Here is a 25,023-nt window from a genome sequence, read left to right on the forward strand (position 1 = left end):
AATATATATTATATACTGTACATAAAATATGAAAGTACACCAAATATATATTATATACTCTACATAAAATATAAAATTTCACCAAAAATATATTATATACTATACATAAAATATCAGATTTCAACAAATATGTATTATATACTGTACATAAAATATCAAATGTCACCAAATATATGCTATATACTTTACATAAAATATTAACGTACACCAAATATATATTATATACTGTACATAAAATATAAAATTTCACCAAATATATATTATATACTGTACATAAAATATCAAATTTCAACAAATATATATTATATACTGTACATAAAATATCAAATTTCACCAAATATATATTATATACTATACATAAAATATCAAATTTCAACAAATATATATTATATACTGTACATAAAATATCAAATGTCACCAAATATATACTATATACAGTACATAAAATATGAAAGTACACCAAATATATATTATATACTGTACATAAAATATAAAATTTCAAAAAATATATATTATATACTGTACATAAAATATCAAATTTCAATAAATATATATTATATACTGTATATAAAACATCAAATGTCACCAAATATATACTATATACTGTACATAAAATATGAAAGTACACCAAATATATATTATATACTGTACATAAAATATAAAATTTCACCAAATATATATTATATACTGTACATAAAATATCAAATTTCAACAAATATATATTATATACAGTGTATAAAATATCAAATGTCACCAAATATATACTATATACTGTACATTAAATATGAAAGTACACCAAATATATATTGTATACAGTACATAAAATATAAAATTTCACCAAATATATATTATACACTGTACATAAAATATCAAATGTCACCAAATATATACTATATACTGTACATAAAATATGAAAGTACACCAAATATATATTATATACTGTACATAAAATATAAAATTTCAGCAAATATATATTATACACTGTACATAAAATATCAAATGTCACCAAATATATACTATGTACTGTACATAAAATATGAAAGTTCACCAAATATATATTATATACTGTACATAAAATATAAAATTTCAAAAAATATATATTATATACTGTAAAAAATATCAAATTTCAACAAATATATATTATGTACTGTATATCAAATATCAAATGTCGCCAAATATACACTATATACTATACATTAAATATGAAAGTACACCAAATATATATTATATAGTGTACATAAAATATAAAATTTCACCAAATATATATTATACACTGTACATAAAATATCAAATGTCACCAAATATATACTATATACTGTGCATTAAATATGAAAATACACCAAATGTATATTATATACTGTACATAAAATATCAAATTTCACCAAATATAAATTATATACTGTACATAAAATTTCAAATTTCAACAAATATATATTATATATTGTATATAAAATATAAAATGTCACCAAATATATACTATATACTGTACATTAAATATGAAAGTACACCAAATATATATTATATACTGTACATAAAATATAAAATTTCACCAAATATATATTATATACTGTACATAAAATTTCAAATTTCAACAAATATATATTATATATTGTATATAAAAATCAAATGTCACCAAATATATACTATATACTGTACATTAAATATGAAAGTACACCAAATACATATTATATACTGTACATAAAATATAAAATTTCACCAAATATTTATTATACACGGTACATAAAATATCAAATGTCACCAAATATATACTATATACTCTACATAAAATATGAAAGTACACCAAATATATGTTATATACTGTACATAAAATATAAAATTTCACCAAATATATATTATATACTATACATAAAATATCAAATTTCAGCAAATATATATTATATACTGTACATAAAATATCAAATGTCACCAAATATATACTATATACTGTACATAAAATATGAAAGTACACCAAATATATCTTATATACAGTACATAAAATATAAAATTTCACCAAATATATAGTATATACTCTACATAAAATATCAAATTTCAAGAAACTTATCTTATTAATTGTATATAAAATATCAAATGTCACCAAATATATACTATATACAGCACATAAAATATGAAAGTACACCAAATGTATATTATATACTGTACATAAAATATCAAATTTCAACAAATATATATTATATACTGTACATAAAATTTCAAATTTCAACAAATATATATTATATATTGTATATAAAAATCAAATGTCACCAAATATATACTATATACTGTACATTAAATATGAAAGTACACCAAATACATATTATATATTGTACATAAAATATAAAATTTCACCAAATATTTATTATACACGGTACATAAAATATCAAATGTCACCAAATATATACTATATACTCTACATAAAATATGAAAGTACACCAAATATATGTTATATACTGTACATAAAATATAAAATTTCACCAAATATATATTATATACTATACATAAAATATCAAATTTCAGCAAATATATATTATATACTGTACATAAAATATCAAATGTCACCAAATATATACTATATACTGTACATAAAATATGAAAGTACACCAAATATATCTTATATACAGTACATAAAATACAAAATTTCACCAAATATATAGTATATACTCTACATAAAATATCAAATTTCAAGAAACTTATCTTATTAATTGTATATAAAATATCAAATGTCACCAAATATATACTATATACAGCACATAAAATATGAAAGTACACCAAATGTATATTATATACTGTACATAAAATATCAAATTTCAACAAATATATATTATATACTGTACATAAAATATGAAAGTACACCAAATATATATTATGTACTGTACATAAAATATAAAATTTCACCAAATATATATTATATACTGTACATAAAATTTCAAATTTCAACAAATATATATTATATATTGTATATAAAAATCAAATGTCACCAAATATATACTATATACTGTACATTAAATATGAAAGTACACCAAATACATATTATATACTGTACATAAAATATAAAATTTCACCAAATATTTATTATACACGGTACATAAAATATCAAATGTCACCAAATATATACTATATACTCTACATAAAATATGAAAGTACACCAAATATATGTTATATACTGTACTTAAAATATAAAATTTCACCAAATATATATTATATACTATACATAAAATATCAAATTTCAGCAAATATATATTATATACTGTACATAAAATATCAAATGTCACCAAATATATACTATATACTGTACATAAAATATGAAAGTACACCAAATATATCTTATATACAGTACATAAAATATAAAATTTCACCAAATATATAGTATATACTCTACATAAAATATCAAATTTCAAGAAACTTATCTTATTAATTGTATATAAAATATCAAATGTCACCAAATATATACTATATACAGCACATAAAATATGAAAGTACACCAAATGTATATTATATACTGTACATAAAATATCAAATTTCAACAAATATATATTATATACTGTACATAAAATTTCAAATTTCAACAAATATATATTATATATTGTATATAAAAATCAAATGTCACCAAATATATACTATATACTGTACATTAAATATGAAAGTACACCAAATACATATTATATACTGTACATAAAATATAAAATTTCACCAAATATTTATTATACACGGTACATAAAATATCAAATGTCACCAAATATATACTATATACTCTACATAAAATATGAAAGTACACCAAATATATGTTATATACTGTACATAAAATATAAAATTTCACCATATATATATTATATACTATACATAAAATATCAAATTTCAGCAAATATATATTATATACTGTACATAAAATATCAAATGTCACCAAATATATACTATATACTGTACATAAAATATGAAAGTACACCAAATATATCTTATATACAGTACATAAAATATAAAATTTCACCAAATATATAGTATATACTCTACATAAAATATCAAATTTCAAGAAACTTATCTTATTAATTGTATATAAAATATCAAATGTCACCAAATGTATACTATATACAGCACATAAAATATGAAAGTACACCAAATGTATATTATATACTGTACATAAAATATCAAATTTCAACAAATATATATTATATACTGTACATAAAATATGAAAGTACACCAAATATATATTATGTACTGTACATAAAATATAAAATTTCACCAAATATATATTATATACTGTACATAAAATATCAAATTTCAACAAATATATATTATATATTGTATATAAAATATCAAATGTCACCAAATACATACTATATACTGTACATAAAATATGAAAGTACACCAAATACATATTATATACTGTACATAAAATATAAAATTTAACCAAATATATATTATACACTGTACATAAAATATCAAATGTCACCAAATATATACTATATACTGTACATAAAATATGAAAATCCACCAAATATATATTATATACTGTACATAAAATATAAAATTTCAAAAAATAAATATTATATACTGTACATAAAATATCAAATTTCACCAAATATATATTATATACTGTATATAAAATATCAAATTTCACCAAACATATATTATATACTGTACCTATAATGTCAAATTTCACCAAATATATATTATATACTGTATATAAAATATCAAATTTCACCAAACATATATTATATACTGTACCTATAATGTCAAATTTCACCAAATATACAGTATATACTGTACATAAAATATAAAATTTCAAGAAACATATCTTATTTATTGTATATAAAATATCAAATGTCACCAAATATACACTATATACTGTACATAAAATATGAAAGTACACCAAATATATATTATATACTGTACATAAAATATAAAATTTCACCAAATATATATTATACACTATACATAAAATATCAAATGTCACCAAATATATACTATATACAGTACATAAAATATGAAAGTACACCAAATATATATTATATACTGTACATAAAATATAAAATTTCAAAAAATATATATTATATACTGTACATAAAATATCAAATTTCAATAAATATATATTATATACTGTATATAAAACATCAAATGTCACCAAATATATACTATATACTGTACATAAAATATCAAACTACACCAAATATATATTATATACTGTACATAAAATATAAAATTTCACCAAATATATATTATACACTATACATAAAATATCAAATGTCACCAAATATATACTATATACAGTACATAAAATATGAAAGTACACCAAATATATATTATATACTGTACATAAAATATAAAATTTCAAAAAATATATATTATATACTGTACATAAAATATCAAATTTCAACAAATATATATTATATACTGCATATAAAATGTCAAATGTCACCAAATATATACTATATACTGTACAAAAAATATGAAAGTACACCAAATATATATTATATACTGTACATAAAATATAAAATTTCAAAAAATATATATTATATACTGTACATAAAATACCAAATGTCACCAAATATATACTATATACTGTACATAAAATATGAAAGTACACCAAATATATATTATATATGGTATATAAAATATAAAATTTCACCAAATATATATTATATACTATACATAAAATATCAAATTTCAACAAATATATATTATATACTGTACATAAAATATCAAATGTCACCAAATATATACTATATACTGTACATAAAATATGAAAGTACACCAAATATATATTATATACTGTACATAAAATATAAAATTTCACCAAATATATATTATATACTATACATAAAATATCAAATTTCAACAAGTATATATTATATACTGTACATAAAATATCAAATGTCACGAAATATATACTATATACTGCACATAAAATATGAAAGTACACCAAATACATATTATATACTGTACATAAAATATAAAATTTCACCAAATATACATTATATACTGTACATAAAATATCAAATTACAACAAGTATATATTATATACTGTATATAAAATATCAAATGTCACCCAATAAATACTATATACTGTACATAAAATATGAAAGTACACCAAATATATGTTATATACTGTACATAAAACATAAAATTTCACCAAATATATATTATACACTGTACATAAAATATCAAATGTCACCAAATATATACTATATACTGTACATAAAATATGAAAGTTCACAAAATATATATTATATACTGTACATAAAATATAAAATTTCAAAAAATATATATTATATACTGTACATAAAATAACAAATTTCAACCAATATATATTATATACTGTATACAAAATATCAAATTTCAGCAAATATATATTATATACTGTACATAAAATATGAAAGTACACCAAATATATATTATGTACTGTACATAAAATATAAAATTTCACCAATTATATATTATATACTTTACATAAAATATCAAATTTCAACAAATATATATTATATACTGTATACAAAATATCAAATTTCACCAAATATATATTATATACTGTACATAAAATATGAAAGTACACCAAATATATATTATATACCGTACATAAAATATAAAATTTCACCAAATATATATTATATACTATATATAAAATATCAAATTTCAACAAATATATATTATATACTGTACATAAAATATCAAATGTCACCAAATATATACTATATACAGCACATAAAATATGAAAGTACACCAAATGTATATTATATACTGTACATAAAATATCAAATTTCAACAAATATATATTATATACTGTATATAAAATATCAAATGTCACCAAATATATACTATATACTGTACATTAAATATGAAAGTACACCAAATATATATTATGTACTGTACGTAAAATATAAAACTTCACCAAATATATATTATACACTGTACATAAAATATCAAATGTCACCAAATATATACTATATACTGTACATAAAATATGAAAGTACACCAAATATATATTATATACTGTACATAAAATATAAAATTTCAAAAAATCTATATTATATACTGTACATAAAATATCAAATTTCAACAAATATATATTATATACTGTATACAAAATATCAAATTTCACCAAATATATATTATATACTGTACATAAAATATGAAAGTACACCAAATATATATTATACACTGTACATAAAATATAAAATTTCACCAAAAATATATTATGTACTTTACATAAAATATCAGATTTCAACAAATATGTATTATATACTGTACATAAAATATCAAATTTCAACAAATATATATTATATACAGTGTATAAAATATCAAATGTCACCAAATATATACTATATACTGTACATTAAATATGAAAGTACACCAAATATATATTATATACTGTACATAAAATATAAAATTTCACCAAATATATATTATACACTGTACATAAAATATCAAATGTCACCAAATATATACTATATACTGTACATAAAATATGAAAGTACACCAAATATATATTATATACTGTACATAAAATATAAAATTTCAGCAAATATATATTATACACTGTACATAAAATATCAAATGTCACCAAATATATACTATGTACTGTACATAAAATTTGAAAGTTCACCAAATATATATTATATACTGTACATAAAATATAAAATTTCAAAAAATATATATTATATACTGTAAAAAAATATCAAATTACAACAAATATATATTATGTACTGTATATCAAATATCAAATGTCGCCAAATATACACTATATACTGTACATTAAATATGAAAGTACACCAAATATATATTATATAGTGTACATAAAATATAAAATTTCACCAAATATATATTATACACTGTACATAAAATATCAAATGTCACCAAATATATACTATATACTGTACATTAAATATTAAAATACACCAAATATATATTATATACTGTACATAAAATATCAAATTTCCCCAAATATAAATTATATACTGTACATAAAATTTCAAATTTCAACAAATATATATTATATATTGTATATAAAATATCAAATGTCACCAAATATATACTATATACTGTACATTAAATATGAAAGTACACCAAATATATATTATATACTGTACATAAAATATAAAATTTCACCAAATATATATTATACACTGTACATAAAATATCAAATGTCACCAAATATATACTATATACTGTACATTAAATATGAAAGTACACCAAATATATCTTATATACTGTACATAAAATATAAAATTTCACCAAATATATATTATATACTGTACATAAAATTTCAAATTTCAACAAATATATATTATATATTGTATATAAAAATCAAATGTCACCAAATATATACTATATACTGTACATTAAATATGAAAGTACACCAAATACATATTATATACTGTACATAAAATATAAAATTTCACCAAATATTTATTATACACGGTACATAAAATATCAAATGTCACCAAATATATACTATATACTCTACATAAAATATGAAAGTACACCAAATATATGTTATATACTGTACATAAAATATAAAATTTCACCAAATATATATTATATACTATACATAAAATATCAAATTTCAGCAAATATATATTATATACTGTACATAAAATATCAAATGTCACCAAATATATACTATATACTGTACATAAAATATGAAAGTACACCAAATATATCTTATATACAGTACATAAAATATAAAATTTCACCAAATATATAGTATATACTCTACATAAAATATCAAATTTCAAGAAACTTATCTTATTAATTGTATATAAAATATCAAATGTCACCAAATATATACTATATACAGCACATAAAATATGAAACTACACCAAATTTATATTATATACTGTACATAAAATATCAAATTTCAACAAATATATATTATATACTGTACATAAAATATGAAAGTACACCAAATATATATTATGTACTGTACATAAAATATAAAATTTCACCAATTATATATTATATACTTTACATAAAATATCAAATTTCAACAAATATATATTATATACTGTACACAAAATATCAAATTTCACCAAATATATATTATATACTGTACATAAAATATGAAAGTACTCCAAATATATATTATATACTGTACATAAAATATAAAATTTCACCAAATATATATTATATACTATACATAAAATATCAAATTTCAACAAATATATATTATATACTGTACATAAAATATCAAATGTCACCAAATATATACTATATACAGCACATAAAATATGAAAGTACACCAAATGTATATTATATACTGTACATAAAATATCAAATTTCAACAAATATATATTATATACTGTATATAAAATATCAAATGTCACCAAATATATACTATATACTGTACATTAAATATGAAAGTACACCAAATATATATTATGTACTGTACGTAAAATATAAAACTTCACCAAATATATATTATACACTGTACATAAAATATCAAATGTCACCAAATATATACTATATACTGTACATAAAATATGAAAGTACACCAAATATATATTATATACTGTACATAAAATATAAAATTTCAAAAAATCTATATTATATACTGTACATAAAATATCAAATTTCAACAAATATATATTATATACTGTATACAAAATATCAAATTTCACCAAATATATATTATATACTGTACATAAAATATGAAAGTACACCAAATATATATTATACACTGTACATAAAATATAAAATTTCACCAAAAATATATTATATACTTTACATAAAATATCAGATTTCAACAAATATGTATTATATACTGTACATAAAATATCAAATTTCAACAAATATATATTATATACAGTGTATAAAATATCAAATGTCACCAAATATATACTATATACTGTACATTAAATATGAAAGTACACCAAATATATATTATATACTGTACATAAAATATAAAATTTCACCAAATATATATTATACACTGTACATAAAATATCAAATGTCACCAAATATATACTATATACTGTACATAAAATATGAAAGTACACCAAATATATATTATATACTGTACATAAAATATAAAATTTCAGCAAATATATATTATACACTGTACATAAAATATCAAATGTCACCAAATATATACTATGTACTGTACATAAAATATGAAAGTTCACCATATATGTATTATATACTGTACATAAAATATAAAATTTCAAAAAATATATATTATATACTGTAAAAAAATATCAAATTTCAACAAATATATATTATGTACTGTATAGCAAATATCAAATGTCGCCAAATATACACTATATACTGTACATTAAATATGAAAGTACACCAAATATATATTATATAGTGTACATAAAATATAAAATTTCACCAAATATATATTATACACTGTACATAAAATATCAAATGTCACCAAATATATACTATATACTGTACATTAAATATGAAAATACACCAAATATATATTATATACTGTACATAAAATATCAAATTTCACCAAATATAAATTATATACTGTACATAAAATTTCAAATTTCAACAAATATATATTATATATTGTATATAAAATATCAAATGTCACCAAATATATACTATATACTGTACATTAAATATGAAAGTACACCAAATATATATTATATACTGTACATAAAATATAAAATTTCACCAAATATATATTATACACTGTACATAAAATATCAAATGTCACCAAATATATACTATATACTGTACATTAAATATGAAAGTACACCAAATATATCTTATATACTGTACATAAAATATAAAATTTCACCAAATATATATTATATACTGTACATAAAATTTCAAATTTCAACAAATATATATTATATATTGTATATAAAAATCAAATGTCACCAAATATATACTATATACTGTACATTAAATATGAAAGTACACCAAATACATATTATATACTGTACATAAAATATAAAATTTCACCAAATATTTATTATACACGGTACATAAAATATCAAATATCACCAAATATATACTATATACTCTACATAAAATATGAAAGTACACCAAATATATGTTATATACTGTACATAAAATATCAAATTTCACCAAATAAAAATTATATACTATACATAAAATATCAAATTTCAGCAAATATATATTATATACTGTACATAAAATATCAAATGTCACCAAATATATACTATATACTGTACATAAAATATGAAAGTACACCAAATATATCTTATATACAGTACATAAAATATAAAATTTCACCAAATATATAGTATATACTCTACATAAAATATCAAATTTCAAGAAACTTATCTTATTAATTGTATATAAAATATCAAATGTCACCCAATATATACTATATACAGCACATAAAATATGAAAGTACACCAAATGTATATTATATACTGTACATAAAATATCAAATTTCAACAAATATATATTATATACTGTACATAAAATATGAAAGTACACCAAATATATATTATGTACTGTACATAAAATATAAAATTTCACCAATTATATATTATATACTTTACATAAAATATCAAATTTCAACAAATATATATTATATACTGTACACAAAATATCAAATTTCACCAAATATATATTATATACTGTACATAAAATATGAAAGTACTCCAAATATATATTATATACTGTACATAAAATATAAAATTTCACCAAATATATATTATATACTATACATAAAATATCAAATTTCAACAAATATATATTATATACTGTACATAAAATATCAAATGTCACCAAATATATACTATATACAGCACATAAAATATGAAAGTACACCAAATGTATATTATATACTGTACATAAAATATCAAATTTCAACAAATATATATTATATACTGTATATAAAATACCAAATGTCACCAAATATATACTATATACTGTACATTAAATATGAAAGTACACCAAATATATATTATGTACTGTACATAAAATATAAAATTTCACCAAATATATATTATACACTGTACATAAAATATCAAATGTCACCAAATATATACTATATACTGTACATAAAATATGAAAGTACACCAAATATATATTATATACTGTACATAAAATATAAAATTTCAAAAAATATATATTATATACTGTACATAAAATATCAAATTTCAACAAATATATATTATATACTGTATACAAAATATCAAATTTCACCAAATATATATTATATACTGTACATAAAATATGAAAGTACACCAAATATATATTATACACTGTACATAAAATATAAAATTTCACCAAAAATATATTATATACTATACATAAAATATCAGATTTCAACAAATATGTATTATACACTGTACATAAAATATCAAATGTCACCAAATATATGCTATATACTGTACATAAAATATGAAAGTACACCAAATATATGTTATATACTGTACATAAAATATAAAATTTCACCAAATATATATTATATACTATACATAAAATATCAAATTTCAGCAAATATATATTATATACTGTACATAAAATATCAAATGTCACCAAATATATACTATATACTGTACATAAAATATGAAAGTACACCAAATATATCTTATATAGAGTACATAAAATATAAAATTTCACCAAATATATAGTATATACTCTACATAAAATATCAAATTTCAAGAATCTTATCTTATTAATTGTATATAAAATATCAAATGTCACCAAATATATACTATATACAGCACATAAAATATGAAAGTACACCAAATTTATATTATATACTGTACATAAAATATCAAATTTCAACAAATATATATTATATACTGTACATAAAATATGAAAGTACACCAAATATATATTATGTACTGTACATAAAATATAAAATTTCACCAATTATATATTATATACTTTACATAAAATATCAAATTTCAACAAATATATATTATATACTGTACACAAAATATCAAATTTCACCAAATATATATTATATACTGTACATAAAATATGAAAGTACTCCAAATATATATTATATACTGTACATAAAATATAAAATTTCACCAAATATATATTATATACTATACATAAAATATCAAATTTCAACAAATATATATTATATACTGTACATAAAATATCAAATGTCACCAAATATATACTATATACAGCACACAAAATATGAAAGTACACCAAATGTATATTATATACTGTACATAAAATATCAAATTTCAACAAATATATATTATATACTGTATATAAAATATCAAATGTCACCAAATATATACTATATACTGTACATTAAATATGAAAGTACACCAAATATATATTATGTACTGTACGTAAAATATAAAACTTCACCAAATATATATTATACACTGTACATAAAATATCAAATGTCACCAAATATATACTATATACTGTACCTAAAATATGAAAGTACACCAAATATATATTATATACTGTACATAAAATATAAAATTTCAAAAAATCTATATTATATACTGTACATAAAATATCAAATTTCAACAAATATATATTATATACTGTATACAAAATATCAAATTTCACCAAATATATATTATATACTGTACTTAAAATATGAAAGTACACCAAATATATATTATACACTGTACATAAAATATAAAATTTCACCAAAAATATATTATATACTTTACATAAAATATCAGATTTCAACAAATATGTATTATATACTATACATAAAATATCAAATTTCAACAAATATATATTATATACAGTGTATAAAATATCAAATGTCACCAAATATATACTTTATACTGTACATTAAATATGAAAGTACACCAAATATATATTATATACTGTACATAAAATATAAAATTTCACCAAATATATATTATACACTGTACATAAAATATCAAATGTCACCAAATATATACTATATACTGTACATAAAAAATGAAAGTACACCAAATATATATTATATACTGTACATAAAATATAAAATTTCAGCAAATATATATTATACACTGTACATAAAATATCAAATGTCACCAAATATATACTATGTACTGTACATAAAATATGAAAGTTCACCAAATATGTATTATATACTGTACATAAAATATAAAATTTCAAAAAATATATATTATATACTGTAAAAAAATATCAAATTTCAGCAAATATATATTATGTACTGTATATCAAATATCAAATGTCGCCAAATATACACTATATACTGTACATTAAATATGAAAGTACACCAAATATATATTATATAGTGTACATAAAATATAAAATTTCACCAAATATATATTATACACTGTACATAAAATATCAAATGTCACCAAATATATACTATATACTGTACATTAAATATGAAAATACACCAAATATATATTATATACTGTACATAAAATATCAAATTTCACCAAATATAAATTATATACTGTACATACAATTTCAAATTTCAACAAATATATATTATATATTGTATATAAAATATCAAATGTCACCAAATATATACTATATACTGTACATTAAATATGAAAGTACACCAAATATACATTATATACTGTACATAAAATATAAAATTTCACCAAATATATATTATACACTGTACATAAAATATCAAATGTCACCAAATATATACTATATACTGTACATTAAATATGAAAGTACACCAAATATATCTTATATACTGTACATAAAATATAAAATTTCACCAAATATATATTATATACTGTACATAAAATATCAAATGTCACCCAATATATACTATATACAGCACATAAAATATGAAAGTACACCAAATGTATATTATATACTGTACATAAAATATCAAATTTCAACAAATATATATTATATACTGTACATAAAATATGAAAGTACACCAAATATATATTATGTACTGTACATAAAATATAAAATTTCACCAATTATATATTATATACTTTACATAAAATATCAAATTTCAACAAATATATATTATATACTGTACACAAAATATCAAATTTCACCAAATATATATTATATACTGTACATAAAATATGAAAGTACTCCAAATATATATTATATACTGTACATAAAATATAAAATTTCACCAAATATATATTATATACTATACATAAAATATCAAATTTCAACAAATATATATTATATACTGTACATAAAATATCAAATGTCACCAAATATATACTATATACAGCACATAAAATATGAAAGTACACCAAATGTATATTATATACTGTACATAAAATATCAAATTTCAACAAATATATATTATATACTGTATATAAAATACCAAATGTCACCAAATATATACTATATACTGTACATTAAATATGAAAGTACACCAAATATATATTATGTACTGTACATAAAATATAAAATTTCACCAAATATATATTATACACTGTACATAAAATATCAAATGTCACCAAATATATACTCTATACTGTACATAAAATATGAAAGTACACCAAATATATATTATATACTGTACATAAAATATAAAATTTCAAAAAATATATATTATATACTGTACATAAAATATCAAATTTCAACAAATATATATTATATACTGTATACAAAATATCAAATTTCACCAAATATATATTATATACTGTACATAAAATATGAAAGTACACCAAATATATATTATACACTGTACATAAAATATAAAATTTCACCAAAAATATATTATATACTATACATAAAATATCAGATTTCAACAAATATGTATTATACACTGTACATAAAATATCAAATGTCACCAAATATATGCTATATACTGTACATAAAATATGAAAGTACACCAAATATATATTATATACTGTACATAAAATATAAAATTTCACCAAATATATATTATATACTGTACATAAAATATCAAATTTCAACAAATATATATTAAATACTGTACATAAAATATAAAATTTCACAAAATATATATTATATACTATACATAAAATATAAAATTTCAACAAATATATATTATACACTGTACATAAAATATCAAATGTCACCAAATATATACTATATAATGTACATTAAATATGAAAATACACCAAATATATATTATATACTGTACATAAAATATCAAATTTCACCAAATATAAATTATATACTGTACATAAAATTTCAAATTTCAACAAATATATATTATATATTGTATATAAAATATCAAATGTCACCAAATATATACTATATACTGTACATTAAATATGAAAGTACACCAAATATATATTATATACTGTACATAAAATATAAAATTTCACCAAATATATATTATACACTGTACATAAAATATCAAATGTCACCAAATATATACTATATACTGTACATTAAATATGAAAGTACACCAAATATATCTTATATACGGTACATAAAATATAAAATTTCACCAAATATATATTATATACTGTACATAAAATTTCAAATTTCAACAAATATATATTATATATTGTATATAAAAATCAAATGTCACCAAATATATACTATATACTGTACATTAAATATGAAAGTACACCAAATACATATTATATACTGTACATAAAATATAAAATTTCACCAAATATTTATTATACACGGTACATAAAATATCAAATGTCACCAAATATATACTATATACTCTACATAAAATATGAAAGTACACCAAATATATGTTATATACTGTACATAAAATATAAAATTTCACCAAATATATATTATATACTATACATAAAATATCAAATTTCAGCAAATATATATTATATACTGTACATAAAATATCAAATGTCACCAAATATATACTATATACTGTACATAAAATATGAAAGTACACCAAATATATCTTATATACAGTACATAAAATATAAAATTTCACCAAATATATAGTATATACTCTACATAAAATATCAAATTTCAAGAAACTTATCTTATTAATTGTATATAAAATATCAAATGTCACCAAATATACACTATATACAGCACATAAAATATGAAAGTACACCAAATATATATTATATACTGTACATAAAATATCAAATTTCAACAAATATATATTATATACTGTACATAAAATATGAAAGTACACCAAATATATATTATGTACTGTACATAAAATATAAAATTTCACCAATTATATATTATATACTTTACATAAAATATCAAATTTCAACAAATATATATTATATACTGTATACAAAATATCAAATTTCACCAAATATATATTATATACTGTACATAAAATATGAAAGTACACCAAATATATATTATATACTGTACATAAAATATAAAATTTCACCAAATATATATTATATACTATACATAAAATATCAAATTTCAACAAATATATATTATATACTGTACATAAAATATGAAAGTACACCAAATATATACTATATACAGCACATAAAATATGAAAGTACACCAAATGTATATTATATACTGTACATAAAATATCAAATTTCAACAAATATATATTATATACTGTATATAAAATATCAAATGTCACCAAATATATAATATATACTGTACATTAAATATGAAAGTACACCAAATATATATTATAAACTGTACATAAAATATAAAATTTCAAAAAATATATATTATATACTGTACATAAAATATCAAATTTCAACAAATATATATTATATACTGTATATAAAATATCAAATTTCACCTAATATATATTATATTCTGTATCTATAATATCAAATTTCACCAAACATATAGTATATACTGTACATAAAATATCAAATTTCAAGAATAATATCTTATTTATTGTATATAAAATATCAAATGTCACCAAATATATACTATATACTGTACATAAAATATGAAAGTACACCAAATATATATTATATACTGTACATAAAATATAAAATTTCACAAAATATATATTATATACTGTACATAAAATATCAAATTTCAACAAATATATATTATATATTGTATATAAAATATCAAATGTCACCAAATACATACTATATACTGTACATATAATATGAAAGTACACCAAACATATATTATATACTGTACATAAAATATAAAATTTCACCAAATATATATTATACACTGTACATAAAATATCAAATGTCACCAAATATATACTATATACTGTACATAAAATATGAAAATCCACCAAATATATATTATATACTGTACATAAAATATAAAATTTCAAAAAATAAATATTATATACTGTACATAAAATATCAAATTTCACCAAATATATATTATATACTGTATATAAAATATCAAATTTCACCAAACATATATTATATACTGTACCTATAATGTCAAATTTCACCAAATATATATTATATACTGTATATAAAATACCAAATTTCACCAAAAATATATTATATACTGTACCTATAATGTCAAATTTCACCAAATATACAGTATATACTGTACATAAAATATAAAATTTCAAGAAACTTATTTTATTTATTGTATATAAAATATCAAACGTCACCAAATATACACTATATACTGTACATAAAATATGAAAGTACACCAAATATATATTATATACTGTACATAAAATATAAAATTTCACCAAATATATATTATACACTATACATAAAATATCAAATGTCACCAAATATATACAATATACAGTACATAAAATATGAAAGTACACCAAATATATATTATATACTGTACATAAAATATAAAATTTCAAAAAATATATATTATATACTGTACAAAAAATATCAAATTTTAACAAATATATATTATATGCTGTATATAAAATGTCAAATGTCACCAAATATATACTATATACTGTACATTAAATATGAAAGTACACCAAATATATCTTATATACTGTACATAAAATATAAAATTTCACCAAATATATATTATATACTGTACATAAAATTTCAAATTTCAACAAATATATATTATATATTGTATATAAAAATCAAATGTCACCAAATATATACTATATACTGTACATTAAATATGAAAGTACACCAAATACATATTATATACTGTACATAAAATATAAAATTTCACCAAATATATACTATATACTGTACATTAAATATGAAAGTACACCAAATATATCTTATATACTGTACATAAAATATAAAATTTCACCAAATATATATTATATACTGTACATAAAATTTCAAATTTCAACAAATATATATTATATATTGTATATAAAAATCAAATGTCACCAAATATATACTATATACTGTACATTAAATATGAAAGTACACCAAATACATATTATATACTGTACATAAAATATAAAATTTCACCAAATATTTATTATACACGGTACATAAAATATCAAATATCACCAAATATATACTATATACTCTACATAAAATATGAAAGTACACCAAATATATGTTATATACTGTACATAAAATATCAAATTTCACCAAATAAAAATTATATACTATACATAAAATATCAAATTTCAGCAAATATATATTATATACTGTACATAAAATATCAAATGTCACCAAATATATACTATATACTGTACATAAAATATGAAAGTACACCAAATATATCTTATATACAGTACATAAAATATAAAATTTCACCAAATATATAGTATATACTCTACATAAAATATCAAATTTCAAGAAACTTATCTTATTAATTGTATATAAAATATCAAATGTCACCCAATATATACTATATACAGCACATAAAATATGAAAGTACACCAAATGTATATTATATACTGTACATAAAATATCAAATTTCAACAAATATATATTATATACTGTACATAAAATATGAAAGTACACCAAATATATATTATGTACTGTACATAAAATATAAAATTTCACCAATTATATATTATATACTTTACATAAAATATCAAATTTCAACAAATATATATTATATACTGTACACAAAATATCAAATTTCACCAAATATATATTATATACTGTACATAAAATATGAAAGTACTCCAAATATATATTATATACTGTACATAAAATATAAAATTTCACCAAATATATATTATATACTATACATAAAATATCAAATTTCAACAAATATATATTATATACTGTACATAAAATATCAAATGTCACCAAATATATACTATATACAGCACATAAAATATGAAAGTACACCAAATGTATATTATATACTGTACATAAAATATCAAATTTCAACAAATATATATTATATACTGTATATAAAATACCAAATGTCACCAAATATATATTATATACTGTACATTAAATATGAAAGTACACCAAATATATATTATGTACTGTACATAAAATATAAAATTTCACCAAATATATATTATACACTGTACATAAAATATCAAATGTCACCAAATATATACTCTATACTGTACATAAAATATGAAAGTACACCAAATATATATTATATACTGTACATAAAATATAAAATTTCAAAAAATATATATTATATACTGTACATAAAATATCAAATTTCAACAAATATATATTATATACTGTATACAAAATATCAAATTTCACCAAATATATATTATATACTGTACATAAAATATGAAAGTACACCAAATATATATTATACACTGTACATAAAATATAAAATTTCACCAAAAATATATTATATACTATACATAAAATATCAGATTTCAACAAATATGTATTATACACTGTACATAAAATATCAAATGTCACCAAATATATGCTATATACTGTACATAAAATATGAAAGTACACCAAATATATATTATATACTGTACATAAAATATAAAATTTCACCAAATATATATTATATACTGTACATAAAATATCAAATTTCAACAAATATATATTAAATACTGTACATAAAATATAAAATTTCACAAAATATATATTATATACTATACATAAAATATCAAATTTCAACAAATATATATTATACACTGTACATAAAATATCAAATGTCACCAAATATATACTATATAATGTACATTAAATATGAAAATACACCAAATATATATTATATACTGTACATAAAATATCAAATTTCACCAAATAAAAATTATATACTGTACATAAAATTTCAAATTTCAACAAATATATATTATATATTGTATATAAAATATCAAATGTCACCAAATATATACTATATACTGTACATTAAATATGAAAGTACACCAAATATATATTATATACTGTACATAAAATATAAAATTTCACCAAATATATATTATACACTGTACATAAAATATCAAATGTCACCAAATATATACTATATACTGTACATTAAATATGAAAGTACACCAAATATATCTTATATACGGTACATAAAATATAAAATTTCACCAAATATATATTATATACTGTACATAAAATTTCAAATTTCAACAAATATATATTATATATTGTATATAAAAATCAAATGTCACCAAATATATACTATATACTGTACATTAAATATGAAAGTACACCAAATACATATTATATACTGTACATAAAATATAAAATTTCACCAAATATTTATTATACACGGTACATAAAATATCAAATGTCACCAAATATATACTATATACTCTACATAAAATATGAAAGTACACCAAATATATGTTATATACTGTACATAAAATATAAAATTTCACCAAATATATATTATATACTATACATAAAATATCAAATTTCAGCAAATATATATTATATACTGTACATAAAATATCAAATGTCACCAAATATATACTATATACTGTACATAAAATATGAAAGTACACCAAATATATCTTATATACAGTACATAAAATATAAAATTTCACCAAATATATAGTATATACTCTACATAAAATATCAAATTTCAAGAAACTTATCTTATTAATTGTATATAAAATATCAAATGTCACCAAATATACACTATATACAGCACATAAAATATGAAAGTACACCAAATGTATATTATATACTGTACATAAAATATCAAATTTCAACAAATATATATTATATACTGTACATAAAATATGAAAGTACACCAAATATATATTATGTACTGTACATAAAATATAAAATTTCACCAATTATATATTATATACTTTACATAAAATATCAAATTTCAACAAATATATATTATATACTGTATACAAAATATCAAATTTCACCAAATATATATTATATACTGTACATAAAATATGAAAGTACACCAAATATATATTATATACTGTACATAAAATATAAAATTTCACCAAATATATATTATACACTATACATAAAATATCAAATGTCACCAAATATATACAATATACAGTACATAAAATATGAAAGTACACCAAATATATATTATATACTGTACATAAAATATAAAATTTCAAAAAATATATATTATATACTGTACATAAAATATCAAATTTTAACAAATATATATTATATGCTCTATATAAAATGTCAAATGTCACCAAATATATACTATATACTGTACAAAAAATATGAAAGTACACCAAATATATATTATATACTGTACATAAAATATAAAATTTCACCAAATATATATTATATACTATACATAAAATATCAAATTTCAACTAATATATATTATATACTGTACATAAAATATCAAATGTCACCAAATATATACTATATACAGCACATAAAATATGAAAGTACACCAAATGTATATTATATACTGTACATAAAATATCAAATTTCAACAAATATATATTATATACTGTATATAAAATATCAAATGTCACCAAATATATACTATATACTGTACATTAAATATGAAAGTACACCAAATATATATTATGTACTGTACATAAAATATAAAATTTCACCAAATATATATTATACACTGTACATAAAATATCAAATGTCACCAAATATATACTATATTCTGTACATAAAATATGAAAGTACACCAAATATATATTATATACTATACATAAAATATAAAATTTCAAAAAATATATATTATATACTGTACATAAAATATCAAATTTCAACAAATATATATTATATACTGTATACAAAATATCAAATTTCACCAAATATATATTATATACTGTACATAAAATATGAAAGTACACCAAATATATATTATACACTGTGCATAAAATATAAAATTTCAAAAAAAATATATTATATACTATACATAAAATATCAGATTTCAACAAATATGTATTATATACTGTACATAAAATATCAAATGTCACCAAATATATGCTATATACTGTACATAAAATATGAAAGTACACCAAATATATATTATATACTGTACATAAAATATAAAATTTCACCAAATATATATTATATACTGTACATAAAATATCAAATTTCAACAAATATATATTATATACTGTACATAAAATATCCAATTTCACCAAATATATATTATATACTATACATAAAATATCAGATTTCAACAAATATATATTATATACTGTACATAAAATATCAAATGTCACCAAATATATACTATATACTGTACATAAAATATGAAAGTACACCAAATATATATTATATACTGTACATAAAATATAAAATTTCACCAAATATATATTATATACTGTACATAAAATATCAAATTTCAACAAATATATATTATATACAGTGTATAAAATATAAAATGTCACCAAATATATACTATATACTGTACATTAAATATGAAAGTACACCAAATATATATTATATACTGTACATAAAATGTAAAATTTCACCAAATATATATTATACACTGTACATAAAATATCAAATGTCACCAAATATATACTATATACTGTACATAAAATATGAAAGTACACCAAATATATATTATATACTCTACATAAAATATAAAATTTCAGCAAATATATATTATACACTGTACATAAAATATCAAATGTCACCAAATATATACTATGTACTGTACATAAAATATGAAAGTACACCAAATATATATTATATACTGTACATAAAATATAAAATTTCAAAAAATATATATTATATACTGTAAAAAAATATCAAATTTCAACAAATATATATTATGTACTGTATATCAAATATCAAATGTCGCCAAATATACACTATATACTGTACATTAAATATGAAAGTACACCAAATATATATTATATAGTGTACATAAAATATAAAATTTCACCAAATATATATTATACACTGTACATAAAATATCAAATGTCACCAAATATATACTATATACAGCACATAAAATATGAAAGTACACCAAATGTATATTATATACTGTACATAAAATATCAAATTTCAACAAATATATATTATATACTGTACATAAAATATCAAATTTCACCAAATATATATTATATACTGTATATAAAATATCAAATTTCACCTAATATATATTATATACTGTACCTATAATATCAAATTTCACCAAACATATAGTATATACTGTACATAAAATATCAAATTTCAAGAATAATATCTTATTTATTGTATATAAAATATCAAATGTCACCAAATATATACTATATACTGTACGTAAAATATGAACGTACACCAAATATATATTATATACTGTACATAAAATATAAAATTTCACCAAATATATATTATACACTGTACATAAAATATCAAATGTCACCAAATATATACTATGTACTGTACATAAAATATGAAAGTACACCAAATATATATTATATACTGTACATAAAATATAAAATTTCACCAAATATATATTATATACTGTTCATAAAATATCAAATTTCAACAAATATATATTATATATTGTATATAAAATATCAAATGTCACCAAATATATACTATATACTGTATATTAAATATGAAAGTACACCAAATATATATTATATACTGTACATAAAATATAAAATTTCACCAAATATATATTATACACTGTACATAAAATATCAAATGTCACCAAATATATACTATATACTGTACATAAAATATGAAAGTCCACCAAATATATATTATATACTGTACATAAAATATAAAATTTCAAAAAATATATATTATATACTGTACATAAAATATAAAATTTCACCAAATATATATTATATACTGTACATAAAATATCAAATGTCACCAAATATATACTATATACTGTACATAAAATATGAAAGTACACCAAATATATATTATATACGGTATATAAAATATGAAATTTCACCAAATATATATTATACACTATACATAAAATATCAAATTTCAACAAATATATATTATATACTGTACATAAAATATCAAATGTCACCAAATATAT

The sequence above is a fragment of the Gorilla gorilla genome, chromosome 3, assembly GCF_029281585.2.
Source record: "Gorilla gorilla gorilla isolate KB3781 chromosome 3, NHGRI_mGorGor1-v2.1_pri, whole genome shotgun sequence".
Classification (NCBI taxonomy): Eukaryota; Metazoa; Chordata; class Mammalia; order Primates; family Hominidae; genus Gorilla; species Gorilla gorilla.